Raw genomic sequence first — 26,060 nt, 5'->3', positions numbered from 1 at the left:
CAGAAATCAAGGCAATATGGCAACATCTGAACCCAATTCTCCTCTACCAGCAAGTCCTGGATACCCCATCACACCAGTAAAACAAGATTTGGATTTAAAATCACTGGTCATGATGCTAGTACAGGAACACATGAAGGACATACTTAAAGAAATTCAGGAGAAAATGAATCAAAAGTTAGAAGCCCTTGCAAGGGAAACACAAAAATCATTGAAAGAAATCCAGGAAAATACAAAAGCCAATAATGAGGAAACACAAAAAACACTTAAAGAAATACAGGAGAACTTTGGTCAACAGGCTGAGGTCATGAAAGAGGAAACACAAAAATCTCTTAAAGAATTACAGGAAAGCACAAACAAGCAAGTGAAGGAGCTAAGCAAAACCATCCAGGATCTAAAATGAGAAGTAAAAACAACTAAGAAAACTCAAAGGGAGACAACTTTGGAGATAGAAAGCTTTGGGAAGAAATCAGGGGACATAGATGCAAATATCAACAACAGAATACAAGAGATAGAAGAAAGAATCTCAGATGCTGAAGATACCATAGAAACCATGGACTCAACAGTTAAAGAAAATGCAAAAAGCAAAAAGCTTGTAACCCAAAATATCCAGGAAATCCAGGACACAATGAGAAGACAAAACCTAAGGATTACAGGCATAGATGAGAGTGAAGATTTACAACTTAAAGCGCCAGCAAATATCTTCAATAAAATTATGGAAGAAAACTTCCCTAACCTAAAGAGAGAGATGTCCATGAATATACAAGAAGCCTACGGAACTCCAGACAGAATAGACCAGAACAGAAATACTTCCCGTCACATAATAATCAAAACACCAAATGTACTAAACAAAGAAAGAATATTAAAGGCGGTAAGAGAAAAAGGCCAAGTAACATATAAAGGAAGACCTATCAGAATCACAGCAGACTTTTCACCTGAGACTATGAAGGCTAGAAGATCCTGGGCTGATCTCATGCAGACTTTAAGAGAACACAAATGCCAGCCAAAACTACTATATCCAGCAAAACTCTCAATCACCATAGATGGAGAAACTAAGATATTCCATGACAAAACCAAGTTTACCCAATATCTATTCACAAACCCAGCCCTACAAAGGATAATAGGAGGAAAACACCAATACAAGGAGGGAAACTTCACCCTGGAAAAAGCAAGATAGTAACCTTTCATCAAACCCAAAAGAAGTTAACCAATCAAATTTAAAAAATAACGTCAAAAATGACAGGAAGTAACAATCACTATTCCTTAATATCTCTTAACATCAATGGACTCAATGCCCCAATAAAAAGACATAGACTAACTGACTGGATACGTAAAAAGGACCCTACATTTCTGCTTACAGGAAACACACCTCCGGGTCAAAGACAAACACTACCTTAGAGTAAAAGGCTGGAAGACAATTTTACAAGCAAATGGTCTCAGGAAACAAGCTGGAGTAGCCATTTTAATATCAGATAAAATTGACTTTCAACCCAAAGTCATCAAAAGAGACTCTGAGGGACACTTCTTACTGGTCAAAGGAAAAATACAGCAAAAAGAACTCTCAATCCTGAACATCTATGGTCCAAATGCACGGGCACCCTCTTGTAAAAGAAACTTTATTAAAGCTCAAAGCACATATTGCACCTAACACAATAATTGTGGGTGACTTCAACACTGCACTTTCCTCAATGGACTGATCAGGAAAACAGAAACTAAACAGGGACATAATTAAACTAATTGAAGCTTTGGACCAATTAGATTTAACAGATATATATAGAACATTCTATCCTAAAGCAAAAGAATATACCTTTTTCTCAGCACCTCATGGTGCTGAGAAAATCGACCATATAATTGGTCACAAGACAGACCTCAACAAATATAAGAAGATCGAACTAATCCCATGCCTCCTATCAGATCACTATGGAGTAAAAGTGGTCTTCAATAGCAACAAAAACAACAGAAAACCCACATACACATGGAAATTGAACAATATTCTACTCAATGATACCTTGGTCAAGGAAGAAATAAAGAAAGAAATTAAAGACTTTTTAGAACACAATGAAAATGAAGACACAACATACCCAAATCTATAGGACACAATGAAAGCAGTGCTAAGAGGAAAACTCATAGCCCTGAATGCCTCCAAAAAGAAAATGGAGAGAGCACACATTACCAGCTTAATGACACACCTGAAAGCCCTGGAACAAAAAGAAGCTATTTCACCCAGGAGGAGTAGAAGGCAGGAAATCATCAAACTCAGGGCTGAAATCAATCAAGTAGAAACAAAGAGAACCATACAAAGAATCAACAAAACCAGGAACTGGTTCTTTGAGAAAATCAACAAGATAGATAAACCCTTAGCCAGACTGACAAAAGGGCACAGAGAAAGTACCCAAATTAACAAACTTAGAAATGAAAAGGGAGATATAACAACGGAAACTGAGGAAATCCAAAAAATCATCAGATCCTACTACAAGAGCCTGTACTCAACACAACTGGAGAATCTGGAGGAAATGGACAATTTCCTTGACAGATATCAAATACCAAAATTAAATCAGGACCAAATAGATCATCTAAACAGTCCCATAATGCCTAAAGAAATAGAAGGAGTCATAGAAAGTCTTCCAACCAAAAAAAGCACAGGAACAGATGGTTTCACTGCAGAATTCTATCAGACCTTCAAAGAAGAGTTAACACCAATACACTTCAAATTATTCCACAAAACAGAAACAGAAGGAACACTACCCAATTCCTTCTATGAAGCCACAATTACACTGATACCAAAACCACACAAAGATCCAACAAAGAAAGAGAACTTCAGACCAATTTCCCTTATGAACATCGATGCAAAAATACTCAATAAAATTCTTGCCAACCGAATCCAAGAACACATCAAAACGATCATCCACCATGATCAAGTAGGCTTCCTCCCGGGAATGCAGGGTTGGTTCAATATACGGAAATCGATCAATGCAATCCACTACATAAACAAACTCAAAGAAAAAAACCACATTGTCATTTCATTGGATGCTGAAAAAGCATTTGACAAAATTCAGCATCCTTTCATGCTTAAAGTCTTGGAAAGAACAGGAATTCAAGGCCCATACCTAAACATAGTAAAAGCAATATACAGCAAACCGGTAGCCAGCATCAAACTAAATGGAGAGAAACTTGAAGCAATTCCACTAAAATCAGAAAGTAGACAGGGTTGCCCCCTTTCTCCTTATCTTTTCAATATTGTACTTGAGGTACTAGCTCGGGCAATTCGACAACATAAGGAGGTCAAAGGGATACAAATTGGAAAGGAAGAAGTCAAACTATCATTATTTGTAGATGACATGATAGTCTACCTAAGTGACCCAAAAAACTCCACTAGAGAACTCCTACAGCTGATAAACAACTTCAGCAAAGTGGCAGGTTATAAAATCAACTCAAGCAAATCAGTGGCCTTCCTATACTCAAAGGATAAGCCGGCTGAGAAAGAAATTAGGGAAATGACCCCCTTCACAATAGCCACAAACAGTATAAAGTATGTTGGGGTGACTCTTACCAAACATGTGAAAGATCTGTATGACAAGAACTTCAAGACTCTGAAGAAGGAAATGGAAAAAGACCTCAAAAAATGGGAAAACCTCCCATGCTCATGGATCGGTAGAATCAATATAGTTAAAATGGCCATTTTTCCAAAAGCAATATACAGATTCAATGCAATACTCATCAAAATCCCAACTCAATTCTTCACAGAGTTAGAAAGAGCAGTTATCAAATTCATCTGGAATAACAAAAAACCCAGGATAGCTAAAACTATTCTCAGCAACAAAAGAAAGTCTGGGGGGGATCAGTATCCCTGACCTCAAGCAATACTACAGAGCAATAGTGTTAAAAACTGCATGGTATTGGTACAATGACAGGCAGGAGGATCAATGGAACAGGACTGAAGATCCAGAAATGAACCCACACACCTATGGCCACTTGATCTTCGACAAAGAGGCTGAAAACACCAATGGAAGAAAGATAGCCTTTTCAACAAATGGTGCTGGTTCAACTGGAGGTCAGCATGCAGAAGAATGCGAATTGATCCATCCTTGTCTCCTTGTACTAAGCTCAAATCCAAATGGATCAAGGACCTCCACATAAAGCCAGACACTCTGAAGCTAATAGAAAAGAAACTGGGGAAGACCCTTGAGGACATCGTTTACAGGGAGAAAGTTTCTGAACAGAACACCAATAGCGTATGCTCTAAGAGCCAGAATTGACAAATGGGACCTCATAAAATTACAGAGTTTCTGTAAGGCAAAGGACACAATCAAGAGGACAAATCGACAACCGGCAAATTGGGAAAAGATGTTCACCAATCCTACATCAGATAGAGGGCTAATATCCAATATATATAAAGAACTCAAGAAGTTAGACTCCAGAAAACCAAACAACCCTATTAAAAATGGGGTACAGAGTTAAACAAAGAATTCTCACCTGAAGAACTTCTGATGGCAGAGAAGCATCTTAAAAAATGTTCAACTTCATTAGTCATTAGGGAAATGCAAATCAAAACAACCCTGAGATTTCACCTTACACCAGTCAAAATGGCTAAGATTAAAAATTCAGGAGATAGCAGGTGTTGGAGAGGGTGTGGAGAAAGAGGAACACTCCTCCACTGCTGGTGGGGTTTCAAATTGGTACAACCACTCTGGAAATCAGTCTGGCGGTTCCTCCGAAAACTGGGCACCTCACTTCCAGAAGATCCTGCTATACCACTCCTGGGCATATACCCAGAGGATTCCCCACCATGTAATAAGGATACATGCTCTACTAGGTTCATAGCAGCCCTATTTATAATTGCCAGATGCTGGAAAGAACCCAAGTATCCCTCAACAGAAGAGTGGATGCAAAAAATGTGGTATATCTACACAATGGAGTACTATTCAGCCACTAGAAACAATGAATTCATGAAATTCTTATGCAAATGGATGGAGCTAGAGAATATCATACTAAGTGAGGTAACCCAGACTCAAAAGGTGAATCATGGTATGCACTCACTAATAAGTGGATATTAACCTAGAAACCTGGAATACCCAAAACATAATCTACACATCAAATGAGATACAAGAAGAAAAGGAGAGTGGCCCCTCGTTCTGGAAAGACTCAGTGAAGCAGTATTCAGCAAAACCAGAACGGGGAAGTGGGAAGGGGTCGGTGGGTGGACAGGGGGAGAGAAGGGAGCTTAAGGGACTTTCGAGGAGTGGGGGGGGGCTAGGAAAGGGAAAATCATTTGAAATGTAAATAAAAATATATCAAATAAAAAAAAGTGTGAGTGTCTAAATGTAAGTATGGCATATGAAAAAAAAGTCACATGTATGTATTGACTTGTTTTTGAAATGTCTATAAATGAGATATCCATATGTCTCTAGGCTAGCTCTTGCTCAGCAGCAAGGGCTGCTGTCATTCAAATTAACTTTCTGCAAACATATAAGATACTAATGGCCAATTAAAGATAGTATCTTTTCTTTATTTTTTTATCAACACCATAAGGTAGATGCTATGTCAGGTATATTAATGAAAACACTGAGATTCAAATAAATAAATTGCCTCAGATATCTTTCTATCACCTATCTATCTGTCTGCCTGTCCATCTGGCCACCTGTCCATCCATCATCCATCTATCTATCTATCTATCTATCTATCTATCTATCTATCTATCTATCTATCATCTACCTATTATTTATCTCTCTATCATTCTCATACACTCTCATTCTCTCATAGACATAGAACATACATAGAGATATACTGTTAATGTGAGTATATTTTATCATAAGGTAATATTTACAAATAGCTTAGAAATAAAATATAAATCGGGCAGTGGTGGTGCACGCCTGTAATCCCAGCACTCTGGGAGGCAGAGGCAAGAGGATTTCTGAGTTTGAGGCCAGCCTGGTCTACAGAGTGAGTTCCAGGACAGCCAGGGCTATACAGAGAAACTTGTCTCAAAAAAAAAAGTTAAAAAAAAAAAACAAAAATAACAACCAAGAAAAGAAATAAAATATAATAGGATTATTCAGAAAATATTTATTTGTGTTCAAATGTTACTGATATTGTGATGTATTTTACCACCAGTCACTGGGATCATTTTTTAAATTAAAAATGGTCAGAAAAGACAATAAAAGAAAAATTAATAAGCACTGTGAGAAATGAGCATATTTTACTTCCAGCCAAAAGTTACCACTTTAAAAGTAAATTCTGCTATTCTATTTAAGTTTAGTCTATAAAAAGAGAATGTTATTTATATATATACTATCCCCCCAAAAGACTATAATTTTATTTCTGTTCCTAGATCTTTGATATTCAATAAACATTAAAATACAGAACACTAGATAATTTACAAATTCTGAAAATTAATATAGAATTTAATCAAAATGATACTAATAAGCCCAATTTTAAAATATATCTGCTAAAGATAAGAGAAAAATTTAAGGTGAATAGTGTTTCCTGGTATAAAGCTAAACACTATCAAGTTTCTCCTCAGAAAGTAAAACTGTGGGTAATTTTCTGTGTTAAATGTCAACACTGTTTGATATTAACATTACGAATTTTCTGCATTATCAACAATAATCTTATAGCCCACTTAAAACTAGTAAAAAGACAAACTTTTACTTTAATTTCTGTTACTGTAGTTTAAGAAAATCATCAATGACACAATTTAAGTTTGTCAATATCATAGTAGGTTTTGGCATAGCAAAACTGGGGAAAAATTAAAGTCCATGAAAGAATGGTAATTCATATTATGTACGATACTGAAAGACGTAAACCTACTTTAATACTATTTCAATATTAAGACATAAACTATAGTAACTTAGAAATATAAAATTTTGCTTGATTTTATTTTTTTTATTTTTTTGTCAGATATTTGCTTTATTTACATTTCAAATGGTATCCCCTTTCCAGATTACCCCTCCGAAAATCCCCTATCCCAACAGTACTCCCCCTGATCATTCTCCCTCTCCCCCAATTTCCTGACTTCATTCCCCTATTCTGGAGAATTGTGCCTTCACAGGACCAATAATCTCTCCTCTCACTGATGTCTGAAAAGGCCATCTTCTGCTACATATGTAGCTGGAGCCATGGTTCCCTTCATGTGTACTCTTTGGTTGTTGATATACACATGCCATTTTAAGCCACATTTACCCTTAGCTAAGCTTCTTACAAAAGGTCCTCCCCTTTAACCTTAATAAACAATCTTCAGCTAAGTTCCCACTGATGCACCAGATTCTAGTTTCACTTCTGTAGTTATCACTCATCTCTTTTTTCTTTTTTCTTGGTTATTTTATTTATTTACAATTCAAGTGTTATCCCCCTTCTAGGTTTGGCCTCCCCAAATTCCCTATCCCATACCCCTCCTACCTGCTTCTATGAGAGTACTCCCCCTCCCCACCCAGTGGCACTCCCCTATGTTGGGGCAACTAGTCTCACCAGATCCAAGGGCCTCCTCCTCCCATTGATGCTGGATTAGACCATCCTCTCCTACATAAGCAGTTGGAGCCATGGGTACTATTTGGTTGGTGGTTTAGTCCCTGGAGCTCTGGGGGGTGGGGCTGTCTGGTTGATTGATGTTGTTATTCTTCCTATGGAGTTGCAAACCCCTTCAGCTCCTTAAGTCCTTCCCCTAACTCCTCCATTGGGGTCCTCATGCTCAGTCTGATGGTTGGCTACTAACATTCACATCAGTATTGGTCAGGCTTTGGGTGTCTCAGGGGACAGCCATATCAGGCACCTGTCAGCAAGTGTTTCTTGGCACCAGCAATAGTGCCTGGGTTTGGTGTCTGCACATAGTATGTATCCCTAGGTGGGACAGTCTCTGGATTGCCTTTCCTTCAGTTTCTGCTCCACTCTTTGTCCCTGAATTTCCTTTAGACAGGAACAATTTTGAGTTAATATTTTTGAGATGGGTGGGTGGCCCCATCCTTCAACCAGGGATCTAACCTCTAGATCTGGTTTTTACAGGTGCACTCTTCCTCGTCTTGGGTATTTCAGCTAATGTCATCCCTGTTGGGTCCTGGGAGCCTCTTCCTTTCTTGGCATCTGGAACTTTCTAGTGTCTGTACCCAGATCCTCATCTCTGCTATATACCTCATTTTACGTCATGGGCCTCTGTACTTCTCTCCTGTCTTATCCAACACATGATCCTGCCCCCCTTTCCCTCTACCTGCTTCTCACTCCCAGGTCTCTTACCTCTACTTCTTGTGAGTATTTTGTTCCCTGTTCTAAGTAGGACTGAAGCATCAACACCTTGGTCTTCCTTCTTCTTGAGTTACAACACATGGTGTGTGAGTTGAATCATGGGTATTCCACGCTCTTTGCCTAATATCCACTTATCAGTGAGTACATACCATATGTGTTCTTTTTTAACTGGGTTACCTAACTCAGGATGATATTTTCTATTCATTTGCCTAATGAAATTATTGTTTTTAACAGCTGAATAATACTCCATTATGTAAATGTACCACGTTTTCTATATTCATTCTTCTGTTGAGGAACAACTGGGATGTTTCCACCTTTTGGCTATTATAGATAAGGTTGCTATGAATTTAGTGGAGCACATGTCCTTGTTCCATGTTGTAGCATCTTCTGGGTATATGCCCAGGAGCAGTATAGCTAAGTCCTCAGGTGGTGCTATGTTCAATTTTCTGAGGAACCACCAGAATGATTTCCAGAGTGGTTGTACCTGCTTGCATTCCCACCAGCAGTGGAAGAGTGTTCCTCTTTCTCTACATCCTTGCCAACATCTGCTGTCACCTGTGTGTTTGATCTTAGCCATTCTGACTAGTATGAGGTGGAGTCTCAGAGTCGTTTTGATTTGCATTACACTGATGACTAAGGATGTTAAGCATTTCTTTAGGTACCTCTTGGCCATTTGAGATTCCTCAGTTGAAAATACTTTGTTTAGCTCTGTTCCCCATTTTAAATAGGGTTATTTGGTTCTCTGGAGTCTAACTTCTTGAGTTCTTTGTATATATTGGGTATTAGCCATCTATTGAATATAGGGTTGGTAAAGATCTTTTCCCATTCTTTAGGTTACCATTTTGTCCTGTTGACAGTGTCCTTTGTCTTGCAGAAGCTTTTCAATTTTATGAGATCCCATTAGAGCCTGAGCTATTTGTGTTCTCTTCAGGAAATGTTCCCCTGTGCCTATGTGTTCAAGACTCTTTCCTACTTTCCCTTCTATTATATTCAGTGTATCTGGTTTTATGTGTAGGTCTTTGATCCACTTAGACATGAGCTTTGTACAAAGAGAAAAGAATGGATCAATTTGCATTCTATTACATGCAGACCACCAGTTGACCCAGCACCATTTGTTGAAAGTGCTGTCCTTTTTCCACCGGATGGTTTTAGCTTCTTTTACAAAGATCAAGTGACAACAAGTATATGGGTTTAATTCTGAGTCTTCAATTATATTCTATTGATCTACCTGTCTGTCTCTGTACCAATAACATGCAGTTTTTATCACTATTGATTTGTAGTACAGATTGAGGTCAGGGATGCTGATTCCCCCAGAAGTTCTCTTATTGTTGGGAATAGTTTTTGATATTTTGTTTTTTGTTGTTGTTGTTGTTGTTATTCCAAATAAAATTGAGAATTGCTCCTTCTATCTCTGTGAAGAATTGAGTTGGAATTTTGATGGCCAGGTTAATGCTGCCAATCCATTAGCTTGGAAAATATGAGGAAGGACACTTCATATTCATCAAAGGAAAAATCTACCAAGATGATCTCTCAGTTCTGAACATCTATGCCCTAAATGCGAGAGCACTCATATTTGGAAAAGAAACATTACAATAATTAAAGCATACATTGAAACTCACACAATAATAGTGGGAGACTTCAACATTCCACTCTCACCAATGGACAGATCATGGAAACAGAAACTTAACATAGACACAATGAAACTAACAGACATTATGAACCAAGTGGATTTAACAAATATCTGTAGAACATTTCACCCTAAAACAAAATATACCTTCTCAGCACCTCATGGTACCTTCTCCAAAATTGACCATATAATCAGACACAAAACAAGCCTCAATTGATACTAGAAGATTGAAATAATCCCATGCATCCTATCAATCAGATTGTCAAACACTAAAACTGGTCTTCAATCACTCTTCTCTTAAACAGTGCTTTTCTCCACTACTTATCTCTATCTATCCTGAGTTCCTACTCATAGATGAGTTTCTTTCCTGTAAAGACCTCTGACAGTAGTTAAAGACAGAGCTAATTGAGCCATCAAAACACTCTGCTAACAGTCTCACAAGCTTACTAGTCCAACTCAATGACTTGAAAGCACAAGTCTTTTCTTTTATTAAATTTTTTATTAATAAATTATTTTTATGCATTCCATATTTTATTCCCCACCTGCCAACCCCTGTCCACCCTCAGACTGTTCTACATCCTATACCTCCTCTCCCCCTGACTCCACGTGGATATCCCTACCCGCACCCTACCTGACCTCTAAACTCACTGGGCCTCCAGTCTCTTGAGGAATAGGTGCATCATCTCTGAATGAACACAGACCTGGCAGTCCTCTACTATATGTGTGTTAGAGGCCTCATATCAGCTGGTACATGCTGCCTGTTTGGTGGTTCCAGTGTTTAAGAGATCCTGAGGCTCCAGATTAATTGAGACTGCTGGTCTTCCTACAGAGTTGCCCCCAGCTTCATTCAGCCTTCCCTAATTCAATAGCAGGGGTTAGCTGCTTCTGTCCATTGGTTGGCTGCAAATATTTGCATCTGACTCTTTCAGCTTCTTGGGTTTTCCAGAGTACTGTCATGATAGGTCCATTTTTGTGAGAATTCCATAGCCTCAGTAATAGTTTCAGGCCTTGGGTCCTCCCCTTGAGCTGGATCCCACTTTGGTCCTGCTGCAGGACCTTCTTTTCCTCGGGTCCTCTCCATTTCCATCCCTGCACTTCTTTCAGACAGGAACAATTATAGGTCAGAGTTGTGATTGTGGGATGGCCCCCCTCTCCCTCATTTGAAGCCCTGTCTTACTGCTGGAGGTAGGCTCTGTAATTTCCCTCTCCCTACTGTCAGGCATTTCATCTAAGGCCCCTCCCTTTTAGTCCTGTGAGACTCTCACCTCCCAGGTCTCTGGTGCATTCTGTAAGGTCCCCCCAACCTCATTTCCATTCTTTCTGCTGGCCCCCAGGGCTTCAGGCCTTTTCCCTCCCCCCAATGTCAGATCAGTTTCCCCTCTCCCCTTGACTCTCCCACCCTGTCCACTTTCCCTCCCAGGTCCCTTCCTCCTTCTCCATTTTTAATTGTTTTCTTCTCCGTCCCAAGTGGGACTGAGGTGTCCTCATTTGGGCATTTCTGCTTGTTGACCTTTCTGAGTTTTGTTGACTGTATCTTAGGTACTCTGCACTTTTTATTTTTGGCTAATATCCAAATTAGTATGTATATACTTATTAGTATGTATATACCACGCATGTCCTCTTGGGTCTGAGTTACCTCACTCAGGGTATTTTCTAGTTCTATCCATTTACCTGCAAAACTCAGGATGTCCTCATTCTTAATAGCAGAGTAGTATTCCATTGTGTAAACGAACCACATTTTCTGTATCCATTCTTTTGTTGTAGAACATCTAGGTTATTTCCAGCTTCTGGCTATCACAAATAAGGCTGCTATGAATATAGTAGAACACATGCCCTTGTGACATGGTAGAGCATCTTTTGAGCATATAACCAAGAGTGGTATAGCTGGGTCTTCAGGGAGATCTATTTCCAATTTTCTGAGGAACCTCCAGATTGATTTCAAGAGTGGTTGTACCTGTTTTCAATTGCCACCAGCAATGGAAGAATGTTCCTCTTTCTTCACATCCTCTCCAGCATGTGTTGTTACCTGAGGTTTTGATCTTAGCCATTCTGATTGGTATAAGGTCGAATATCAAGGTCGTTTTGATTTGCATTTCTCTGGCCACTAAGGATTTTGAACATTTTTTAGGTGCTTCTCAGCCATTCAAGATTCCTCAGTTGTGAAATCTTAGTGTAGTTATATACCCCATTTTTTGATTGAATTGTTTGGATTTTTGATAAATAGCTTCTTGAGTTCTTTATAAACTTTGGATATTAGTCCTCTATCAGATGTGGAGTTAGTGAAGTTTTTTCCCATTCTGTAGGTTTTCCAATTACCAGGCTGACTCAATGACTTGAAAGCACATGTTTTTTCTTAATATTGCAAATCAAATAGCCAGAGTTTCTAGGAGAACTCAGGCTGACCCAGCTTTACATTTTCAGGTATCTCTGTTTGTTAGGCATTTTTTGCACAGATATTCAGTGATTATTAAACTACAAATACTTCTTTCCCTTACAACTAACCATGCAGATGATTTGTAAATGGAGTTAGCATAAACAAAGTAAATATTCAGACAACTGAACTAATGTGAAAATAACGTTATATTCTTCAATCAGTGTAAATTAATAATGCTCTTCAGAAATTACATAATTGTTTCATATCTAAAATGTTAAAACACTTCACAAATTATCAAACACTCTTGCCAATTCAACTGAATATACAAGATTAATTGAAGAGTTTAATACAAATAAGGGCATAATAAAATATCAAATATTTCGGCTTCCCGCCAGTCAGGAGAGACTCACCTCCATCTTGATTCCGGGCTCCAGAGATCGGACAAACTGAGGTACACAAACATAATCCTAGGCCCAACACCGCAGGGGTCTGAGCCTGACGGGCGTTGGCCTGCACCCAGGCCCTGGGCTGTTCCAGTGGCCATCGGGGCGCCAACCCAGCCAGGAGTTTTTTTTGCCCTGGCCGGCGCACGTGCCGCCATTTTGCCTACAGGACCCAGAGTGCTCGTGAGGGCAGAGACGGCTAACAAGCGTAGCCTGAGACTAACAAAACGGGGGTCTAGGCCCCAAAAGGCACAGGACTGACCCCAAAACTGGGCGGCTTGGTGGGCCATCTGTGTGTCAACCCGCCCAGGAGGTTATTAGCACAACAGACTCTCCTGGTGCTTTCGGGGAGCGCGGACGCGCACGCCCGCCATCCGGGTCACCTGGCGGACCCAAATAACAGTCATAGCCCTAGGGGAACTTTGCTCGGACCTTGGCCTCCCAGGCTTTTGCCTGGACTCAGGGCCTGGGCGACAAGGCTAACCTAGTGTGCACCAGCACGGTTGGGGAAATCGGCTACCCAGCGGAGTGAGCAGAACACAGGGGAGGTCACAGCAGCATACACCTTCGGAGCTCCCTGGGGGTGCACAAGGGTTCCATCTGGTCCACAGACACAATCTGGGGCAAGGCCTCAGGCAGAAGCCCTCAGGTCAACTCTCTCCGCTTCAGATCAGCCTGGGTGGCCGCACCACATCTCCAGGTCCCTCAAGAGGCTAGTGGGGGCTTCCGGGCGGCCAGCTGGGAGAAGTCAGTGTGCTCCAATAAAGCCTGCGGGCCCCAGCGGGAGCCTTCAGGTGCCTGCTTCGGGATCTGAACAGCCTGGACAACAGCACCCTGTCTACAGGCAGTGCAGGGTGTAAGCTGTGCACCAGAGGCCAACGGGGAAGGGGCAGCTTGCACTGGTGAGTCCAGCACTGACAAGACCAAGTAACACCAGTGAGAGCTAGATGGCAAAAGGCAAACGCAGGAACGTCACTAACAGAAATCAAGGCAATATGGCAACATCTGAACCCAATTCTCCTCTACCAGCAAGTCCTGGATACCCCATCACACCAGTAAAACAAGATTTGGATTTAAAATCACTGGTCATGATGCTGGTACAGGAACACATGAAGGACATTCAGGAGAAAATGGATCAAAAGTTAGAAGCCCTTGCAAGGGAAACACAAAAATCATTGAAAGAAATCCAGGAGAATACAAAAGCCAACAAGGAGGAAATGCAAAAAACACTTAAAGAAATACAGGAGAACTTTGGTCAACAGGCTGAGGTCATGAAAGACGAAACACAAAAATCTCTTAAAGAAATACAGGAGAACTTTGGTCAACAGGCTGAGGTCATGAAAGAAAAAACACAAAAATCTCTTAAAGAATTACAGGAAAGCACAAACAAGCAAGTGAAGGAGCTAAGCAAAACCATCCAGGATCTAAAAACAGAAGTAGAAACAACTAAGAAAACTCAAAAGGAGACAACTTTGGAGATAGAAAGCCTTGGGAAGAAATCAGGGGACAGAGATGCAAATATCAACAACAGAATACAAGAAATAGAAGAAAGAATCTCAGATGCTGAAGATTCCATAGAAACCATGGACACAACAGTTAAAGAAAATGCAAAATGCAAAAAGCTTGTAACCCAAAATATCCAGGAAATCCAGGACACAATGAGAAGACCAAACCTAAGGATTATAGGCATAGATGAGAGTGAAGATTTACAACTTAAAGGGCCAGCAAATATCTTCAATAAAATTATGGAAGAAAACTTCCCTAACCTAAAGAGAGAGATGCCCATGAATATACAAGAAGCCTACAGAACTCCAAACAGACTGGACCAGAACAGAAATACTTCCCGTCACATAATAATCAAAACACCAAATGTTCTAAACAAAGAAAGAATATTAAAGGCAGTAAGAGAAAAAGGCCAAGTAACATATAAAGGAAGACCTATCAGAATCACAGCAGACTTTTCACCTGAGACTATGAAGGCTAGAAGGTCCTGGGCAGATCTCATGCAGACTCTAAGAGAACACAAATGCCAACCAAAACTACTATATCCAGCAAAACTCTCAATCACCATAGATGGAGAAACTAAGATATTTCACGACAAAACCAAGTTTACCCAATATCTATCCACAAACCCAGCCCTAAAAAGGATAATAGGAGGACAACACCAATACAAGGAGGGAAACTTCACCCTGAAAAAAGCAAGATAGTAACCTTTCATCAAACTCAAAAGAAGTTAAGCAATCAAATTTAAAAAATAACGTCAAAAATGATAGGAAGTAACAATCACTATTCCTTAATATCTCTTAACATCAATGGACTCAATGCCCCAATAAAAAGACACAGACTAACTGACTGGATACGTAAACAGGACCCTACATTTTGCTGCTTACAGGAAACACACCTCAGGGTCAAAGACAAACACTACCTTAGAGTAAAAGGCTGGAAGACAATTTTACAAGCAAATGGTCTCAGGAAACAAGCTGGAGTAGCCATTTTAATATCAGATAAAATTGACTTTCAACCCAAAGTCATCAAAAGAGACTCTGAGGGACACTTCTTGCTGGTCAAAGGAAAAATACAACAAGAAGAACTCTCAATCCTGAACATCTATGCTCCAAATGCAAGGGCACCCTCTTTCATAAAAGAAACTTTATTAAAACTCAAAGCACACATTGCACCTAACACAATAATTGTGGGTGACTTCAACACTGCACTTTCCTCAATGAACCGATCAGGAAAACAGAAACTAAACAAGGACACAATGAAACTAATTGAAGCTTTGGACCAATTAGATTTAACTGATATATATAGAACATTCTATCCTAAAACAAAAGAATATACCTTTTTTTCAGCACCTCATGGTACCTTCTCCAAAATCGACCATATAATTGGTCACAAGACAGACTTCAACAAATATAAGAAGATAGAACTAATCCCATGCCTCCTATCTGATCACTATGGTATAAAAGTGGTCTTCAATAGCAACAGAAACAACAGAAAACCCACATACACGTGGAAATTGAACAATACTCTACTCAATGATACCTTGGTCAAGGAAGAAATAAAGAAAGAAATTAAAGACTTTTTAGAACACAATGAAAATGAAAACACAACATACCCAAATCTATGGGACACAATGAAAGCAGTCCTAAGAGGAAAACTCATAGCCCTGAGTGCCTCCAAAAAGAAAATGGAGAGAGCATACATTACCAACTTAATGACACACCTGAAAGCCCTAGAACAAAAAGAAGCTATTTCACCCAGGAGGAGTAGAAGGCAGGAAATCATCAAACTCAGGGCCGAAATCAATCAAGTGGAAACAAAGAGAACCATACAAAAAATCAACAAAACCAGGAGCTGGTTCTTTGAGAAAATCAACAAGATAGATAAACCCTTAGCCAGACTGACCAAAGGGCACAGAGAAAGTATCCAAATTAACAAACTTAGAAATGAAAAGGGAGACATAACAACGGAAACTGAGGAAATCCAAAAAATCATCAGATCCTACTACAAGAGCCTGTACTCAACACAACTGGAGAATCTGGAGGAAATGGACAATTTCCTTGACAGATACCAAATACCAAAATTAAATCAGGACCAACTAGACCATCTGAACAGTCCCATAAAGCCTAAAGAAATAGAAGGAGTCATAGAAAGTCTTCCAACCAAAAAAAGCACAGGACCAGATGGTTTCAGTGCAGAATTCTACCAGAACTTCAAAGAAGAGTTAATACCAATACTCTTCAAACTATTCCACAAAATAGAAACAGAAGGAACACTACCCAATTCCTTCTACGAAGCCACAATTACGCTGATACCAAAGCCACACAAAGATCCAACAAAGAAAGAGAACTTCAGACCAATTTCCCTTATGAACATCGATGCAAAAATACTCAATAAAATTCTTGCCAACCGAATCCAAGAACCCATCAAAACGATCATCCACCATGATCAAGTAGGCTTTATCCCGGGAATGCAGGGTTGGTTCAATATACGGAAATCCATCAATACAATCCACTACATAAACAAACTCAAAGAACAAAACCACATGGTCATTTCATTGGATGCTGAAAAAGCATTTGACAAAATTCAGCATCCTTTCATGCTTAAAGTCTTGGAGAGAACAGGAATTCAAGGCCCATACCTAAACATAGTAAAAGCAATATACAGCAAACCGGTAGCCAGCATCAAACTAAATGGAGAGAAACTTGAAGCAATCCCACTGAAATCAGGGACCAGACAAGGCTGCCCCCTTTCTCCTTATCTTTTCAATATTGTACTTGAGGTACTAGCTCGGGCAATTCGACAACATAAGGAGGTCAAAGGGATACAAATTGGAAAGGAGGAAGTCAAACTATCATTATTTGCAGACGACATGATAGTCTACCTAATTGACCCAAAAAACTCCACTAGAGAGGTCCTACAGCTGATAAACAACTTCAGCAAAGTGGCAGGTTATAAAATCAACTCAAGCAAATCAGTGGCCTTCCTATACTCAAAGGATAAGCAGGCTGAGAAAGAAATTAAGGAAATGACCCCCTTCACAATAGCCACAAACAGTATAAAGTATCTTGGGGTGACTCTTACCAAACATGCGAAATATCTGTATGACAAGAACTTCAAGACTCTGAAGAAGGAAATGGAAGAAGACCTCAAAAAATGGGAAAACCTCCCATGCTCATGGATCGGTAGAATCAATATAGTTAAAATGGCCATTTTGCCTAAAGCACTATACAGATTCAATGCAATACCCATCAAAATCCCAACTCAATTCTTCACAGAGTTAGAAAGAGCAATTATCAAATTCATCTGGAACAACAAAAAACCCAGGATAGCTAAAACTATTCTCAGCAACAAAAGAAAATCTGGGGGAATCAGTATCCCTGACCTCAAGCAATACTACAGAGCAATAGTGTTAAAAACTGCATGGTATTGGTACAGTGACAGGCAGGAGGATCAATGGAGCAGGATTGAAGATCCGGAAATGAACCCACACACCTATGGCCACTTGATCCTCGACAAAGAGGCTGAAAACATCCAATGGAAAAAAGATAGCCTTTTCAACAAATGGTGCTGGTTCAACTGGAGGTCAGCATGCAGAAGAATGCGAATTGATCCATCCTTGTCTCCTTGTACTATGCTCAAATCCAAATGGATCAAGGACCTCCACATAAAGCCAGACACTCTGAAGCTAATAGAAAAGAAACTGGGGAAGACCCTTGAGGACATCGGTACAGGGAGAAAGTTTCTGAACAGAACACCAATAGCGTATGCTCTAAGAGCAAGAATTGACAAATGGGACTTCATAAGGTTACAGAGTTTCTGTAAGGCAAAGGACACCATCAAGAGGACAGATCGGCAACCAACAAATTGAGAAAAGATCTTCACCAATCCTACATCAGATAGAGGGCTAATATCCAATATATATAAAGAACTCAAGAAGTTAGACTCCAGAAAACCGAATAACCCTATTAAAAAATGGGGTACAGAGTTAAACAAAGAATTCTCACCTGAAGAACTTCGGATGGCGGAGAAGCATCTTAAAAAATGCTCAACTTCATTAGTCATTAGGGAAATGCAAATCAAAACAACCCTAAGATTTCATCTTACACCAGTCAGAATGGCTAAGATTAAAAATTCAGGAGACAGCAGGTGTTGGAGAGGGTGCGGAGAAAGAGGAACACTCCTCCACTGCTGGTGGGGTTGCAAATTGGTACAACCACTCTGGAAATCATTCTGGGGGTTCCTCCGAAAACTGGGCACCTCACTTCCAGAAGATCCTGCTATACCACTCCTGGGCATATACCCAGATGATTCCCCACCATTTAATAAGGATACATGCTCTACTATGTTCATAGCAGCCCTATTTATAATTGCCAGATGCTGGAAAGAACCCAGGTATCCCTCAACAGAAGAGTGGATGCAAAAAATGTGGTATATCTACACAATGGAGTACTATTCAGCCATTAGAAACAATGAATTCATGAAATTCTTAGGCAAATGGATGGAGCTAGAGAATATCATACTAAGTGAGGTAACCCAGACTCAAAAGGTGAATCATGGTATGCACTCACTAATAAGTGGTTATTAACCTAGAAAACTGGAATACCCAAAACATAATCCACACATCAAATGAGATACAAGAAGAAAGCAGGAGTGGTCCCTGGTTCTGGAAAGACTCAGTGAAACAGTATTTGGCAAAACCAGAACGGGGAACTGGGAAGGGGTGGGAGGGAGGACAGGGGAAGAGAAGGGGGCTTACGGGACTTTCGGGGAGTGGGGGGGGGGCTAGAAAAGGGGAAATCATTTGAAATGTAAATAAATTATATCGAATAAAAAAAAATAACAATAAAAAAATATCAAATATTATATTACCAAAATGTTCATCTCACTATCCAAATGCTACCTCTTGCTTTATTATTTTGTCAATGTGTAGCTAAAAAGGTGTTCGTGAGAGACTGAGCCTATGTAAGGATATTCTTTTACCCTAATGGTCTTTTCAGCTCTAATCTTAACACATTAAGTTATGAAATACAGGCATGGAAAAACATTTTAAATCAAAAACACTTAAATCAGCCAAACACTTTTCTTTAAATCAGTAGTCTTCCATGCTTCTTGGGAAATATAGGGTATTCTACAAGCCATATGCTGTTCTGAAGTGTTTTTTTTTTTATCCTACTTCAGATTGCTTGTTGTAAATTTTGCTTCTGAATCTCTACTATTCAGGACCTGCTCAGCATTGTCTTTCTGCTTTCTTGGTTCAGTAATGGACATCTCACAGCCTAGCCTTCCTGTGTCTGTTCAGCCCCTTCGTTCTCTGGCCACATGGAAGTACAAAGGATCTGTGTAAATTACACATTTGACTATTTTCTTTAGTACCTGAGATTGTTTAATGCCTTTCATGCCCTCTGCTGTGAAGTATAAATTTGTAGCTTGGCAAAGGAGACACTGCTTTATTCATGCGAGTTTTTTTGTCTTTGTTGGAAGCTATTCCTCCTTCCCTGTGGCCCACTCTCCCTGCCCCCCCCCCCCGCCCTCTCTTGTCTCCATTCTAGCATGAAGAACCACTTTCCCTGGTTCTGCACTTTGCTAATTCATACCCCTGGTTTCTTGGTTCACAGAGCTTTCTCTGTCTGAAGTGTTCTTTTTTCCTTTTGTCTCCTTGGAGAATATCTCTTCATCATTGAAAATAACAGTTAAGGATCATTTCCTCCATAAAGCTTTTTCTCAGTGCCATACATAGAATAGAATTGTCTCTTTGTTTTTATTCTTGTAGTCAGGTTCTTGGACTGCCGGCTTATTCTCATCCATAGTAGTCACTAGAGGAATTAAACAATCTCTTTACAGGACCAAGGGCCTCCAGTGTAGGGGAATGCCAGGACAGGGAAGCAGGAGTGGGTGGTTAGTGAGCAGAGGGAGAGGAGATGGGATAGTGGGTTTTCAGAATGGAAATGAGGAAAGGGAGGAAAGGAGATAACATTTGAAATATACATAAAGAAAATATCTAATAAAAGTGTACATAATATACTGTCATTAACCATATCAGTAAGCTATATATAATAAAGGTATCCTTAAATATTAAAAAAAAAACTCTTAGTGAACAGTGATTTTTTGCTTCTCTTAACTTTATCCCACTGTTAAAATGTTAAGTTCACTTTGCTGAAGCTATAGCTTCCTCTTCCTGCTGGTGTTTGTTGATATATTTTAATCTAGGAAACGGGTGTTTGTTAAATGCTACTATAGCATCTAAAAAACATCCTTTGAGCAAATTTGAAAATTTTTACTTTCTAAATGTTCTTGTATCCTGCACATTATGTGACCAAGATAGTTTTTGTTATGACAATTGTAATCTTTATGCCTTTCAACTTTGCAGCAGGAATTTTAGCTTAAACTAAATCAAAGGCCATAATTTCCTCCCCATAATATGCAATTTGACAGAGGTATATCATGACATCTCTAAATAAATAATCAATTGAGGAGAAAATATATTATATTATAAATAAAATTTGAGTATAATTTCATTATATTAATCTTGAAAATATTTTTAAATGTGTCCCATTCAAATTATTTATCCAATTGCCTGAAGTATCTACTTTGTGGGGCTAGGAAAACTGTATTAATCCAAAACACTAAAAAGTTCTCTGCTGATTCTGATTCAGTCTCTAAAGTAGCATTAGAAAAATTACTAATTTGTGAGATATAAAATAATACTGATACACAGCCAAGATGAGAAACCACATTTTCAAAAAATAAATAACAAATAACTCAAGCATAATTAAAGGTTCAATTTCTTGTTTTAGCATACATTCGCCAAATTTATAATTAAAAATCTGGAAGGACAACATTTTACGAAGCAGAGTTGCTTGCTGGTTCTCCCCTTTTCTGACTTTGTTTCACCTACTCATGTTGCTGTGAGTACTACAGCTACTATCCGATCTGGGAATTTTCCCAAAAGTATTGTTATGAAAACAAAAATGTAAAATTGTTCCAAATATATATATCCTTCCTGCTTGACAATTAAGCCTTAACTTATTTTTAGCACATTATAGTGAAATAACTGCTTAGCATTGTAATTATAGAGTATTTCTTCAAAACAAAAACAGAAAGAAAGAAAGAAAGAAAGAAAGAAAGAAAGAAAGAAAGAAAGAAAGAAAGAAAGAAAGAAAGAAAGAAAGAGAGAAAGAGAGAAAGAGAGAAAGAAAGGGAGGAAGAGAGAAAGAGAGAAAGAAAGGGAGGAAGAAAAAAAGAAAGAAAAATTAATACCTGAGCAGAGGCACTCCTGTGCTTTAGCACCCAAATATTTATTGCAAAGTCCATCAACTTTCTAAAACTATGTGTCCATGTACATGTTTTCTACAAACCCATAAGGTATAGAAAATAGAAAGGCAGTCTCTTAGACTCTGCAAATCTGTTTAGAATTTGGTTTTGCAGTGGAAGCCATGCTCTGATGTAGAGACAACACACACTAAAGCAATTCAAAACTCCCTGATGGACCTTTCCTGGATTTGCTGCTCTTTCTCCCTGGTTCATTTTTATATAATACATATTTTATATAATACACCAACCAAGCATTAGTTAAAAGCTGATGGCTTAGCATGAATTTTAAAATGATTGCCAGGACAATCATGCCCTAGAAACCTGTTTTCCTCCGGGCTTACTCTGGCTTGTCAATTACTAATTTGCTCTGCTATCTCTGCCACTCCTGTCCTAAGTTTTGCCCATTGTATAGAGTCTATCAATCTTAAGACCTTTGGAGATGATTAGTCTCATAATCTTTACATCCATGTTCATTTTTGTCAAGATATGTTCTCAGTGCATATTTCTTCTTGACACTCCCTTGCTTCTGAAGGAAGCATCATGTTCTTCAAGACACTTTTCTCCTGTAAAGTAAAAAATTTTAGCTGTTTTTTGGAGACAGGGCTTCTCCGTGTAGCACTGGCTGTCCTAGAATTCACTCTATAGACCAAGCTGGACTCAGACTCACAGAGATCTGCTTCCCCAGTGTCGGGACTAAAGGTGTGTGCCACCACCTCCTGGCTTTACCTCTTGAGATATGTGTTGGCCATTTGTACCTTCCCACTGGTAATTAAGCTCCATGAAAATCCAGACCTAGACAAGGTCTGAATAATTATTGATTACTTGATTTTCCCAAAATTCTAATATAATAGAAATTATTGATGACTGTTTAATTTAATAACAGTATATGCTAAAAGAAATTGTGCTTACTGTATGTAACAATGGGTAATTTCAGAAGCTCTCTAAGATGTATAATGTGTACCATATAGTAATTAGAATCAGAATGGTTGTCTATAATCATTCTTGTGTTTTTCCTCCCTCAGTTATATAGGCATTTCACTCCTTGTATTCAAATTCACACACAAACAATCTGCTCTCTCAACATCATTGCTACCATATATTACACATTTGAATAAGTCATAGATTCTTCCTACCTTTAGAGTTATATTTAAGAAGTTGTTTTGTGGACTGATGGTGGAGTAGAATGTGTGGGTGGTACCAATTAGCTCTGTCATTTGAATCTAGACTATTCAGGTTCTTAATTATCTCAGATAAGTCTCTAACAGAAATTTGTAACATTCCTCCAGATGTTATTGTCATCTCTTCGGGCATCCAGCTAAAGATGTTTCATCCCAGACATGTAGATAGATTCTTTTTTTTTATTCGATATAATTTATTTACATTTCAAATGATTTCCCCTTTTCTAGCCCCCCCCACTCCCCGAAAGTCCCACAAGCCCCCTTCTCTTCCCCTGTCCTCCCACCCACACCTTCCCACTTCCCCGTTCTGGTTTTGCTGAATACTGTTTCACTGAGTCTTTCCAGAACCAGGGGCCACTCCTCCTTTCTTCTTGTACCTCATTTGATGTGTGGATTATGTTTTGGGTATTCCAGTTTTCTAGGTTAATATCCACTTATTAGTGAGTGCATACCATGATTCACCTTTTGAGTCTGGGTTACCTCACTTAGTATGATATTCTCTAGCTCCATCCATTTGCCTAAGAATTTCATGAATTCATTGTTTCTAATGGCTGAATAGTACTCCATTGTGTAGATATACCACATTTTTTGCATCCACTCTTCTGTTGAGGGATACCTGGGTTCTTTCCAGCATCTGGCAATTATAAATAGGGCTGCTATGAACATAGTAGAACATGTATCCTTATTACATGGTGGGGAGTCTTCTGGGTATATGCCCAGGAGTGGTATAGCAGGATCTTCTGGAAGTGAGGTGCCCAGTTTTCGGAGGAACCGCCAGACTGATTTCCAGAGTGGTTGTACCAATTTGCAACCCCACCAGCAGTGGAGGAGTGTTCCTCTTTCTCCACACCCTCTCCAACACCTGCTGTCTCCTGAATTTTTAATCTTAGCCATTCTGACTGGTGTAAGATGAAATCTTAGGGTTGTTTTGATTTGCATTTCCCTAATGACTAATGAAGTTGAGCATTTTTTAAGATGCTTCTCCGCCATCCGAAGTTCTTCAGGTGAGAATTCTTTGTTTAACTCTGTACCCCATTTTTTAATAGGGTTGTTCGGTTTTCTGGAGTCTAACTTCTTGAGTTCTTTATATATATTGGATATTAGCCCTCTATCTGATGTAGGATTGATGAAGATCTTTTCCCAATTTGTTGGTTGCTGATTTGTCCTCTTGATGGTGTCCTTTGCCTTACAGAAACTTTGTAATTTTATGAGGTCCCATTTGTCAATTTTGCTCTTAGAGCATACGCTATTGGTGTTCTGTTTAGAAACTTTCTCCCTGTACCGATGTCCTCAAGGGTCTTCCCCAGTTTCTTTTCTATTAGCTTCAGAGTGTCTGGCTTTATGTGGAGGTCCTTGATCCATTTGGATTTTAGCTTAGTACAAGGAGACAAGGATGGATCAATTCGCATTCTTCTGCATGCTGACCTCCAGTTGAACCAGCACCATTTGTTGAAAAGGCTATCTTTTTTCCATTGGATGTTTTCAGCCTCTTTGTCGAGGATCAAGTGGCCATAGGTGTGTGGGTTCATTTGTGGATCTTCAATCCTGTTCCATTGATCCTCCTACCTGTCACTGTACCAATACCATGCAGTTTTTAACACTATTGCTCTGTAGTATTGCTTGAGGTCAGGGATACTGATTCCCCCAGATTTTCTTTTGTTGCTGAGAATAGTTTTAGCTATCCTGGGTTTTTTGTTGTTCCAGATGAATTTGATAATTGCTCTTTCTAACTCTGTGAAGAATTGAGTTGGGATTTTGATGGGTATTGCATTGAATCTGTATAGTGCTTTAGGCAAAATGGCCATTTTAACTATATTGATTCTACCGATCCATGAGCATGGGAGGTTTTCCCATTTTTTGAGGTCTTCTTCCATTTCCTTCTTCAGAGTCTTGAAGTTCTTGTCATACAGATCTTTCACATGTTTGGTAAGAGTCACCCCAAGATACTTTATACTGTTTGTGGCTATTGTGAAGGGGGTCATTTCCCTAATTTCTTTCTCAGCCTGCTTATCCTTTGAGTATAGGAAGGCCACTGATTTGCTTGAGTTGATTTTATAACCTGCCACTTTGCTGAAGTTGTTTATCAGCTGTAGGAGCTCTCTAGTGGAGTTCTTTGGGTCACTTAGGTAGACGATCATGTCGTCTGCAAATAATGATAGTTTGACTTCTTCCTTTCCAATTTGTATCCCTTTGACCTCCTTATGTTGTCGAATTGCCCGAGCTAGTACCTCAAGTACAATATTGAAAAGATAAGGAGAAAGGGGGCAGCCTTGTCTGGTCCCTGATTTCAGTGGGATTGCTTCAAGTTTCTCTCCATTTAGTTTGATGCTGGCTACCGGTTTGCTGTATATTGCTTTTACTATGTTTAGGTATGGGCATTGAATTCCTGTTCTCTCCAAGACTTTAAGCATGAAGGGATGCTGAATTTTGTCAAATGCTTTTTCAGCATCCAATGAAATGACCATGTGGTTTTGTTCTTTGAGTTTGTTTATGTAGTGGATTGTATTGATGGATTTCCGTATATTGAACCAACCCTGCATTCCCGGGATAAAGCCTACTTGATCATGGTGGATGATCGTTTTGATGTGTTCTTGGATTCGGTTGGCAAGAATTTTATTGAGTATTTTTGCATCGATGTTCATAAGGGAAATTGGTCTGAAGTTCTCTTTCTTTGTTGGATCTTTGTGTGGCTTTGGTATCAGCGTAATTGTGGCTTCGTAGAAGGAATTGGGTAGTGTTCCTTCTGTTTCTATTTTGTGGAATAGTTTGCCGCCCCTAGATAGATTCTATGTCCCAAGTTCTAAGACAAGGCATAGATGATGGAAAGTGCTCATAACAGAACATTCTAACTATACTTCTTGCTAGGTATTTTATTCAATCAGGCCACATGACTGATAGTCTCAGTCTTATTTCCCTGTTCTGTAAAATGGTGTTAAGATACTTACTTGACAAATTTGCTATTCTGCAATTACTGTATGGAAAGTGCTGACACAAATGGAATACTATAAAAGGCAACTACTTAGGCTTGGCTTTCAGTCTTCATGATGGCATTTAGCCCAACACTGACAAACAGTGGCTAGTAAAATATTACTTGTCAGCTAAAGTAATAGTAAAGTCCATCCTATTAAAATCCTTGGAGACTCTGTTATTGTCGTCAGACTTTATAACATGTGCCATGCAAAAGAGCATGGCACAATGATAATAACATATGCTCACAAAATCAAAGTAATCTTGCTTTAAAATTTGAAAACATTAGCTCATTAATGGGAGTGAAATTAACAAATCAATGAAAATCAATCAATCAATCAATAAATAAATAAATAAATAAATAAATTCAAACAAAAACCCGCATCAGAGGGAGAAGAACATCACCTTAATATAATTTGTCTCAA

The 26,060-nt window shown here is 39.1% G+C and overlaps 1 protein-coding gene across 1 annotated transcript in view; it reads left to right on the top strand.

Annotated features, from left to right (window-relative positions):
- Ano3 (anoctamin 3) overlaps positions 1-26,060 on the top strand; it is a 319,679-nt gene that overhangs the window by 266,538 nt on the left and 27,081 nt on the right. The gene's annotated exons all lie outside the window — the stretch shown is intronic.

The sequence above is a fragment of the Apodemus sylvaticus genome, chromosome 5, assembly GCF_947179515.1.
Source record: "Apodemus sylvaticus chromosome 5, mApoSyl1.1, whole genome shotgun sequence".
Classification (NCBI taxonomy): Eukaryota; Metazoa; Chordata; class Mammalia; order Rodentia; family Muridae; genus Apodemus; species Apodemus sylvaticus.
Note: the sequence above shows the minus strand (reverse complement) of the source record. Positions and strands in the feature narration are given on the sequence as shown.